We start from the raw sequence: 11337 nt of genomic DNA, 5'->3' as shown, positions 1-11337 counted from the left end.
CCTCTGCTACTAGTATTGAAACATTGAAAAGGAAAATAACAAACAAGGTAAGGGAAATAAACATTAGCTTGCTGCATGTCCTGAAAGCAATAGCTCCCACAGACTATGTTGTAGGCTACGTGAACGGCTTTTTTCATCACAGGAAAATGCACATTTAAAAGGCAATCCAGCTGGGCACTGGTGGTTCATGCCTGTAATGCTAGTTATTTGCTAATTATTCAGGAGTCTGACATCTGAGGATTGCAGTTGAAGTCTGCCCAAGCAGGAAAGTCCAGGAGACTCCTATCACCAATTAACCACCAAAAATTCAAAAATGGAGCTGTGGTTCAAGCGGTAGAGCACAAGCCTTGAGCAATAAGCCCCTGGGACAGCACCTAATCCATGAGTTCAGGACCAGCACAAAAACAAAAACAAACATTAAAACAACAAAAATCCATCCAAAAGAGTAAAAACATCTGAATAAGGAATAGATAAAGCCCTGAGGAATAAAGTTAAAGTAAGAAAACACTGAATGAGGATATGGTAAAGAGCAAATACCTGGTAATAAAAAAAATCTACCTAAACTAATTCTACCTAACCAATTACATAGGAGGTATCAAGATTAGAGCTGGCAAAATATAGCCATATCTGGCATTGAGAGTTGGGTATTAACTAGCCTGTTTTGGCTGCCTCCTTGCTTCTTCTAGGTTCTCTTCAGGATACAATCATGTCCCTTCTGCTCATTGTGGGGGGACTGTTGCATTTCTTCCTATCTACAGTTGGTACAAAGGGCAAAATAAATCAGCAAATAAGCAAACACATGACTACAAACAGAACATCATAATGGTTTGTGCTCCAGAAATACATGCTGAGTAAATGAACTGTGATATTTCTACAACTTAAAAAAATAGTTCTACTACCATTAACTACCAAAGGAAAATATGGAAAAGGAAAAGGACAGTAAGTAGAATCAAATTTTTGCATTATTAACTCAACTTGATATAGTTTGCTTATTTCTAAAAGTGCAGATATAATAGTAACTTAAAAGTGTATTTCATGGGCCGGGAGTTTGGCCTAGTGGTTAAAGTGCTTGCCTAGCATGAGCGAAGACCTGGGTTCGATTCCTTGGTACCACATACATACAAAAAAGCTGGAAGTGGTGCTGAGGCTCAAGTGGTAGAGCTCTAGCCTTGAGAAAGGCCAAGGACAGTGCTCAGGCCCTGAGCTCAAGCCCAGGACTGGCAAAAAAAAAGTGTATTTCATGGCATTGCATTTTAGACTTTGAGGAATAAAAATAAAAGTGTGTATTGAGTAAAGATTTTATAGTACTTTTAAGTAGGAGACATTAGGTATAAACATATAAATGGCTACATAAATACAATGACACTCCTAATATTCATATAGTTGACTAAGAAAAACAAAAGATATTAGGAATTTGAAAGGGGACTGGATTTCCTAACTTTGTCTCCTACATTTACATGTTGTGTCAGCTAGGTTAGTTATTTTACTTCTTTGAGTCGTTTTTCTCTTTCATTGGAAAAGTTAATATACAATTGGAACTAACTGGGTGAACCTCTACATTAACTGCCACAGATAAGACATTTGATATAAACAACAAAAATTCTTGAAATTATTTGTTTTTGTGGTCTTTCACAATCTTCTCAGTTTGTTTACTGAAGTAATTCATTCTAAGTCTTAGAGCAGTCTGGTTAAAACAGAAAAGTCAGGATGGTTAATTTTTCTCTAATCTTTAGAATTTAGAGTCAGAATCTATGAAGTTTCATTTTATGTGGTTAAGTTCAAGCTGAGAAAAAGCCCACCAAACCAATTTCATCAAAGAAACAGCAGATTTGATTAGAAGAAAATGTAGGTTACATGCTTTGTCTTACTGACTTTGTGGTTGAATGAAAGAATTCCTTATCCTCAATCTTCATCTATAATCCTAGAAATTTTCCACAGAACAGAAACAATCATCAAAGGGCAAATAAGAACTTGTATTTCTCCATTTAGTAATTCAATCTTTAAAAATTAATTGCTGTATATTTCCCTATTAGGAAATTTAAATCCTGGGGACTGCTCCTAACTGATTGTACTAAAATAGAATTCCCTTTTCCCATACTCATGACAGCTTCATGCAAATGGATCTGAGAGTGCCTTTAGAATAAAACCAGCTGGAGTCTCTGCACTTATTTATGAGTGCAGTTTTCTAGGCTTAATTTTGATTTATAACTATTGAAATTGAAAGTGGCTCTGATTTTACCATTGTTTGAGAGAGACTGGAATTATTTACCAACATATTGAGTTAGGAACATTTCCTCTCGGTACAGGCAAAATCTATAATGTGCCTAGTAATTTATTATTTTTAGTGTGTGTGTGTGTGTGTGTGTGTGTGTGTGTGTGTGTGTGTGTGTGCAAATACTAGGTCTTGAACTTAGCCTGGATGCTTTCTCTTAGCTTTTTTATTCAAGGCTACCACGTAGACCCCAGTTCTGCTTTTCACCTTTGGGTTGTTAGTTTCAGATGAGTTTTATAGACTTTTCTGCCTGGGATGGCTATGAACCATGATCCTTAGAACTCAGCCCCCAATGGAGCAAAGATTACAATTATGAATCACCAGTGTCTAACTTAGAATATATCTTTATGTCCATGTTGTACTTGAATTTCTAAGTATGTGATTGTGTTATCTCCAACAGCTGTGAGTATTAGATTTTTCAAATCCAACTAGAAGGAATCAAATTACTTATTTTCCACCTTTACTAAGTGACTTCAAGGTTATAGCTATTAAGGGTTTCAGATAAACATTTGACATGCCATCTGGTGGCAGTGCGCAAAGGATATACACAAATATCCTTGCTTTATATTCATGCTGTCTTCACTACAGGTAATCCTCACCCAGTGACATCCTGTTAAGGAGAGCAACAAGTCTTTTGCTTGTAGCCAAAGTCAGTATTCTATTTACCAGATACCAAATTCACAGGAGATTAGTTAAAGATGTTTTGTTTTGGGAAAGGAAGTGGGACATACATAGACCAATTGCTTGCATTTTTTCTCCTAGCAATAACTATAATTACTTAATTAATGGTAAATTGTAATTAATAAAAAGTAAAAGTTATAGGGGACCAAGACATGTGAAAGGGTATCAATGTATGGGAATTAATGCACCATCTATCTGGCAAATATCATGTAACCCTTCTATTAATTACAATAAAAAATATATGAAAAAAGTAAAAGTTGTACAAAAAGTGAAAGTCAACTTTGACTAATAAAATATTCTAAATATGATAGTTTTCAAGAGTTCTGAGACATTGTAAATATTAGTCAACACTGTGGAACTTTTATACCATCTGCTCCCTAAGAGTATAATGGTCCCCTTGGATCCTAATATAGCTGCCCTTATGCAGCTCTTGAAATGTCTTTTTATTTTGCCAGTCCTTTTACTCAGGGCCTAAGCACTGTCCTTGGGCTTTCTCAAGGCTAGAGCTCTACCACTTGAACCACAGCACTACTTCTGGCTTTTTCTATATCATGCTGGCTTCATGCATGCTAGGCAAGCACTCTACCAAAAGGCCAAATTCCAGGCCCTTGAAATCTCTATTTTGTGCAGACTATTTTTTTTTGGTTGGTCATGGGCATAAACTCTCGGCCTAGGTTCTGTCCCTGAGCTCTTCAGCTCAAGGCTAGCACTCTACTACTTGAGTCCTGGGTTCCTATGAATATAACTTTTTGTGATTAAAGTCACTTGAAGATGTAGTTAATATTATGGATGTGAAAATAAGAAGAGGATCCCACTCTAGTGGGACCCATCTAATGGCACAAAACAGAAATGTTTGTGGAGTTCAGAGAGATTCAGACGGCTATGGAATCAGAGAGATGTAAAGTATAAGAGGATGTTGACTTGTTCATGAGGGCAGGTATGAGAAAGGACATGAAAAGAAAGGAGGGAAAGTAATATGCAGCTACTGATGATTGCCAACAAGAGTGTAGACCTCAAGGTTTAAGTAGACCTTAGGGCCTGAAAGGAACTAAATTTAATCATAAGCTGAATGACGACACAAACTAATATCCACTCCTCATCTCCAGGATGGAACAGCTTTGCCACCATCTTGGTACCAAGAAAGGACCCACCTTAGACACACTGTACCCAGACTTCTGAGAGTGCGGTAATATATTGGTATTGCTTTAAGATATGTTTGTGGACATTTTTATATAAAAAAGCAGGAAAGTAATATATGGTATGTCCTGTCCATAGTATATTATATTCTTGTTTTCCTTATATCAAAGAAAAACAGCCTGTGCTCTAAACTCTACATGGCATTCTTCCAGTCATTTTTTTCTGCTTTCTTTGGTATACCAGTTACACAGATAGTAGGTACATTCTGTGATTAACAAATACAGGCAGTACTTATCATTTAAAAGAATCATTGTTTCCTCACATTTTCTAAAGTATCCTTGAGTATGTCTTTACAATGACTTCTTCATGCTTAAACATTTTGGTTTGGTAAAGTTAGAAGTAGATCCAAAGGAATGACCAAACCTGAAGGCATTTAAGCCATTAATAGCATCAAATGACATTGCTCCTCCTATGCAGATTTTGGGAATGTAACAAGCTCTGATATTCAGGTGAGCCTCATGTAATTTAGTTGTCAAAGAGATGAAGCACAACCCTTTTATTTAATTTATATAAAATCAGTATCGACTTGACTGTGTCCTTTGCCAGGCCAATGGCAATTTTTCCCGGACAAGATAGTTGGTAAATGGTGGAGCCAAACAAAGAATAAAAGAAGACTTCAGGGGAGATAAAAGGTAAGATCAAAGGTTCCCTGGGACTCCTAAGTTTAAGCCATCTTTTACCTGCTATTAAGCTCAAAGTTTCTGTGACCTTGCAATACGAATAATAACAGCACCAACTTGAAAAGTCCTTGGAATCCTCCTATTGCAGATACCATTAACTAAGTGCTAGCAGAAAATAGATTTTATTCTCCCTGTATGTCAATTTGTTGGGTAGATCTTGGAATTTAAAAGCAAAGATTGACAAAATGTATTGATCTTTCAGTCTCTTTAGAGAAAAAATATTCAAGAATAAATTTGTATTTTGATGCTTAAACTAAAAGGTACCTGAAGAGCAAGACTCAAGCTAAAAATCGTCTCTCAAATTGTCCAACCCTACCCCTTCCAGTATATTACAGAGAAGAATAAAACCTGGTCCTAACTAAAGATGGCTATTTAAAGCCCAAATCTCACTAAATTAGTGCTAAATAAGCACTTCTTCCTATAGGTAAACTGTCTCAAAGTTATTCATCATAACTGGTATTGCAAAAGAATTTTTTTGGAATAAGGGGCATTTCTAACATCTATAAGGTTTTCTTTTGTATGAAAATACACAGAGAAAAGTTTTTCTCTCATCATTTTTTTATCAGTCCAGGTTTCTTTTTTTTCTTGCATTACTACCATCCCTTATAATATATATATATTTATATATATATTACATATATGCATGTATACATATATTCATATATATTATAGTTATTACTATTACTTTCCAGATCTTCAAACACATAAAATTATCTCCAAATGTATTATTGTCATCTTTTTCCAAAGGGAAAGGAAGGCAACAGTAGCTCACATCTGTAATCCTAGTTCAGTAGGCTAAGATCTGAGGATCATAGTTCAAAGCCAGCCCAGGCTTGAAAGCCCACGAGATTTTTTTTTCTTTTTTTTTTTTTTTGCAAGTCCTGGGCTTGGGCTCAGGGCCTGAGCACTTTCCCTGGATTTTCTCAAGGCTAGGGCTCTACCACTTGAGCCACAGCACCACTTCTGGCTTTTTTTTTTTGGTACATATGTGGTACTGAGGAAGCAAACCCGGGTCTTCATGCATGCTAGACAAGCACTCTACCACTAGGCCAAACTCCCAGCCCCAGATATTTTAATTGTGTGTGTGGTTTTTTTGTTGTTGTTGTTTTTGCCAGTCCTGGGCTTATGCTCAGGGCCTGAGCAATGTCCTTGGATTTTTCTCAAGGCTAGAGCTCTACCACTTGAGCCTCAGCACCACTTCTGGCTTTTTCTAAGTATGTGGTACTAAGGAATCAAACCTGGGTCTTCGTGCAAGCTAGGCAAGCACTCTACCACTAGGCCAAACTCCCGGCCCCCCATGAGATTCTTATTTCCAGTTAACCACCAGATAATTGGAAGTGGTGCTGTGGCTCAAGGGTTCGAGTTTTAGCCTTGAGGTGAAGATTTCAGGGACAGCACCCAGGCCTAGAATTCAAGCACCACAACTGACACAAGAAAAAAAAAGTAAGGATGGCAGTTGTTAGGACAATTGCAGAGATTAGGATTCTTAGGTTCAAAAAAATTAAAGAAACTTTCTTCGGTGCCTCTTCAATGATTGAATGCCTCCAGTAAGTCATTAAACCCTGAAGTGAGGAGAACACGATTTTTGCTACCTACCTACCTACCTACCTAATTCTGCTTGATATTACAGTTATACATCTTCCACTTAGAATTTGCATACTGACTGCTCAATCATTTCTACAGAATCTCTCAAAGGATCTCAAGACTTGGTCATGTTTGGATTGTGATATATCTGACAAATAGTTAACATAAAACAAATAATTGCTAATAATGTCTTCAACTGTATAACCAGTGATGGAAAATGATAACTACATTTCCAGAATTCTTTAATCTAGTTTTAAAAAGCCTACACCACAGAAAAAGAAAGCCTAATATTATCTTGAAAAAAAGCACCACCTGGTTCCATGACTTTTAGAAAAGGACACATTCTTAGAAACTTACCAAGTCAATGGTGCTGTGGCCCAAGTGGTAGAGCACTAGCTTTGAGCTGAATTACTCAGGGACAGTGCCCAGGCCACGAGTTCAAGCCCTACGACTGGCAAAACAGAAAAAGAAAAAAAAACAAAAACAAAAGAAAACTCACCATGTCCACTACCATTTTGCACAAGCACTAAAATATGAGGAAAGCCACTAGGTCAGTGCTTCTGAAACATACTGTGCATGGAACTTATTTTTCTATTAACATGAAGCCATCCTAGAAGTCATCTTTGTGAATCATTCTACAGTTAAAACTGTCACCAAATATATTTGTCACGAAGGGTACTTCACACTTTAAAGTATTTTTTTCAATTGTATCCTGTATGGCTTATAGCACAGACAACAAGAAACATCTGAGAAAACTACAAGCATAGCCAATTCACAAGCTCCACTGAATTATATAGTATAACAGACATGGTTATTTTTCTCTGTGTAATCTATACACATATAGACTTACTGAATTTATGATGATTTAACCTCTATTTTTTCAGACTAATGAATTTTAACCAGTATTTCATACATTTTTCCACAAAACATCCCTTAGGATGAAATCATGCATTCATGTATTGATATTTTACCTATTTATCCACAGATAAATTCACCAGAATATACCATAACCAATATGTTTTACTTGGTGAATAGGACTGTCTTTATGCAACGTACCATATAAAAGTAATATTTATTTATTATCCAAGTTATAATTATTTCCTAAATTTTGAAAATTGTCATTAATTTCTTCTCCAGAATTCCCTATTTTTTTTTGTCTAATGCCTCTATCAAACCAAGTTAATTCTCTCCACTCCCCAGTTGTAAAAAGGTATAGTAAAGAGATGCCTAAATCTACACTAAAATGAGAAAAAAATTTAAAAGAAGAAGAAAACAAAGACCAACAGTCTCAATCAATATTCTCAAATATTGTGTTAAATCTCTTTATTACAGTTCAGATTGCTCATTTCATTTATTTGTACATAAGGTAGATTTTGCAGCACAGCAAACTAATAATAAGAGATAAATCTTCACAAGGACAGTTTTATGAACAGTGGCTCTTCCATGTAGATGATGAAAGAAAAGCACACAAAACTCCTAAGAGTGAGGATAGACTAGGGGGACAAGAGGAAGACTCAAGTGTACCTGTCAAGAAATTAATCATGTTTTACGCTGCAGGTGAGGATTTTCTGAAGATGGCTACAGTCGTGCATTAGGTTGATTGACTTCTGGACCACAAAGTCTGAAATATCCAGATGGCAGCTCAAGGAATGGGAAAATTGTGGTGCAATAATCAATTTCCAGAAAGGAGGAAAAATAAAGGTAATTTCAAATTGTGTCATACAATTTTGTGAAAGCCTTCTCATAGGGATTGGTTTCATTTGAAAATGAAAATGATTTGTGTTGTTACTAAAATGATAACTTATGAGGAACATTTATTCATCACATATGTGTCTATAAAACACAAACCTCCTGTGAAATGATGATTCCTAGCATAATTCTATTATAACTCATAGGTAAATAATTTCTAATGTGCAATAGAATGGTATTTTGATAAAGATATCCAGGTTGTGGAACTTGACCTCTGGACCTGGGTGTTGTCCATGAGCTCTTCAGCCTACCATCTATCAACCTACCATTGAGCCAAGCCCCATTTCATACTTTTCTAGAGGGTAATTGGAGCTAAGAGTCTCAGATCCTTTTGTGCCCAGGCTGGCTTTGAACCTTGATCCTCAGACTCCTGAGAAGCTAGTACTACAGGTGTGAGCCCACAGGTCCAGCTCAATAGAAAATTTAAAAGTCACATTTTGTTTTTTCAAGCCTGCTTGATTTACAGTGTTAATAACCTAAACTTCTAGTGTGTGTGCATGTTTGTGCGTGTGTGCGTGTGTGTGTGTGTGTGTGTGTGTGTGTGTGTGTGTGTGTGTGTGTCAGTGAGGGATGTTCCTTGACTTTGATCTCAGGACATGGGTCTGTCCCTGTGCTTTTTTTTTTTTGCTCAAGGATAGATCAAGAAGCTTGAGCCACAGCTCTACTCCCAAATCTAATTTCTTATTTAATTCATCCTATTCTTTCTGCCTCTGCTTCCACCTCTTCCAACTTTCTTCTTCTTCCTCTCCTCCTCCTCCTCTTTCTCTCCTTTCCTTCTCTTCTTTTGTTTTTTTAAAGAGTCTCTTTCTGTTATTCAGAATGGCTTCCAGTTGATTCCTGGGCTTAAAAGAACCTCCTGTCTTAATCAACTGGATATCTGGGATTCAGGTATGTGCCATCATGCCTGACAGGTGGTCCTTTAAGCTCTATTTTATTCAGAGAAATTAGTGAATAAATCCAATCCTTTCAGTGGATTGCATTGAACCAGACAGATAGTATCAACAGTAATAATAAATTAATCAGGTGATTGAGTAGTTTATGGTAAGGATGGTATGTGAGGTTTTACACTGGGACTGGTCTTAATTAACAGTATATTCTTGAAACTGTCCTAAAAATTGAATAAATTGGAGATTTCCCACTTGGTAAACAAACTCTTTTGAAAACATTACTCAAGATGAACATTTATTTTAAAAGCAATGTTCACAAACAATAAACACACACACACATATATATATATATTCATTGTAGCATATATTCAATATACTAAATATATAATCTATTTTGGTGTCCCATTATTTAAACATACTTAGTCAAATGTCTAAGTTTCCTATGAAGTCTGTAATATTCCTATAAGTGAGAATGCTATAATGTTTGAATATTTAAAATATCAATGTGATAGCAGATGAAAAAGACATAATGGAATTTAGCTTTTTTTCTTTAAATAAGAAGCAAAGGACCATCAGAAATAATTGTTAGATCAGATTCCACCTATTTTTCTTCATTCGTTAATGTATAGTCATTTTTTTTCTTTCTTGATAAACCATGAGTTGGTAATAGCCAATTTATTTCATGGCACGTTTCAAATGAAGTTATATGTGGCTTATCTTGTATTTATTTTGCACTGGTGTATTGAACATGTTTTCCATGTTAAATTTGAACTGTCATTCCTACTGAATATGTACTGCTGTCTCTAATGTCTCCCATCTTAAAGCTTTCATTTTATTACCTGAATATTTTCTGAGGAGAGAAAAAAGTAAAATAAGCATGTGTGCATTAGCATGGCTTTACCTTTGAGCTGCCTTGCTGGTTTCATCACCTTTGGAAGGAACTGCATTTCACACTTAAGCTGTTCCACTGCAGAATGATAAGTGAGAACCATCCTGTCGATATTCACAGCTATACAAAAGACATCCAGGTACACCTGTCTTTTGAATCAGAACCTAGCTAGCCCCTCTCACATTTACAGAATTGCTTTGGAGAGGAGTTAAACCTGGATGACTTCCAAGCTAGTTAAAAATAATTCTGGGAGGAAAAGTGCAGTGTTGGTGCTCGGCAATAGAAACATGAGTAATGTTCAACGGCAGCAGATTCCTTTCAGACTGTTAGATGCTCATTTCAACTTCTAAATTTCTTGCAGGAGTTATCTCGTATTTACAGCTTTCTCCTGATAAACATATTGAAAATGCAGTCAAACAGCTTTTTATCATTTCAAAACTCGAGTTCAAATTTAATCTTGCTGCCCTGCTGGAGCCCAGGAAGCTGCTAGGGCACTTCCATTATATCCAGTCCTGACTACAAAACTCCTAGTCATTCTTCACAGCTGTGACAGCATGATTCATTTCGAACAATGGGATCGATCTAGAAAGAAGCCAGGGGCAATGAACTCTGGGTATCCTATAGAAGAGAATATCCTATCTAGTTGACAAATGCTTCCCTCTTCATCCTTTGCCTAGAGATAAAGTATCACACCACTGGGACGTTAGCTTCTAGAAAATATTACAGATTTTCTTGAGGCTATTAAAATTGATTACATTTAAATCTCTATAATCAGGTATATAGCTCATAATCCCTAGCCAACTAGGTTAGAATTGTCTATCATTAATGTGCATCTTATTTCAGAAAATAGATCGCTGAGCACTTAGTTTTGCATAAGTATTTCAGGTGTGGTAAAAAAGTAATCTATTATGCTCTGATTTATATAAGAACAGAAGACCTAGCCAGGCACTGTTGCCTGTAGTTGGTCAGGAAGTGAGATCTGAGGATCATGGTTTGAAACCAGACAGGACAGAAAATTCTCATGAGACTCATATTTTCCATTCTCTAAAAAAAAAAATGAAGTGGAGCTGTGGCTCACATGGTACTGTGCTAGTCTTGAGCAAAAAAAGCTCAAGGACTGAGCACATGCCCTGAGTTCAAAGCCCAAGACCAGCATTGATACAAAAAATTAAAAAAATAGGAGACTATTTTTTTTCCCTTTTTACTATTAGGGTTTGAACTCTGGGCCTGGGCACTGTCCCTGAGCTCTTCAGCTCAAGGCTAGTGCTCCACCACTTGAGCCACAGCCCACTTCTGGTTTTCTTGTGGATACTTGGAGATAAGGGTCTCATGGACTTTAGTGCCTGGGCTGGCTTTGAACAGCCATCCTCAGATCTTAGGCTCCTAAGTATCTAGGAT

General features: G+C 36.5%; 1 long non-coding RNA gene across 1 annotated transcript; it reads left to right on the top strand.

Annotated features, from left to right (window-relative positions):
- Positions 1-584: 584 nt before the first annotated feature.
- LOC150039674 (uncharacterized) lies at positions 585-8155 on the top strand. Its single transcript, XR_016534285.1, has 4 exons — positions 585-939; positions 4060-4139; positions 4697-4782; positions 7972-8155. It is a non-coding gene; the product is annotated as an uncharacterized LOC150039674 (long non-coding RNA).
- Positions 8156-11337: the final 3182 nt, after the last annotated feature.

This window comes from Megascapheus bottae, unplaced genomic scaffold, assembly GCF_031878675.1.
Source record: "Megascapheus bottae isolate mThoBot1 unplaced genomic scaffold, mThoBot2.hap1 HAP1_SCAFFOLD_53, whole genome shotgun sequence".
In the NCBI taxonomy this organism is placed as follows: Eukaryota; Metazoa; Chordata; class Mammalia; order Rodentia; family Geomyidae; genus Megascapheus; species Megascapheus bottae.
Note: the sequence above shows the minus strand (reverse complement) of the source record. Positions and strands in the feature narration are given on the sequence as shown.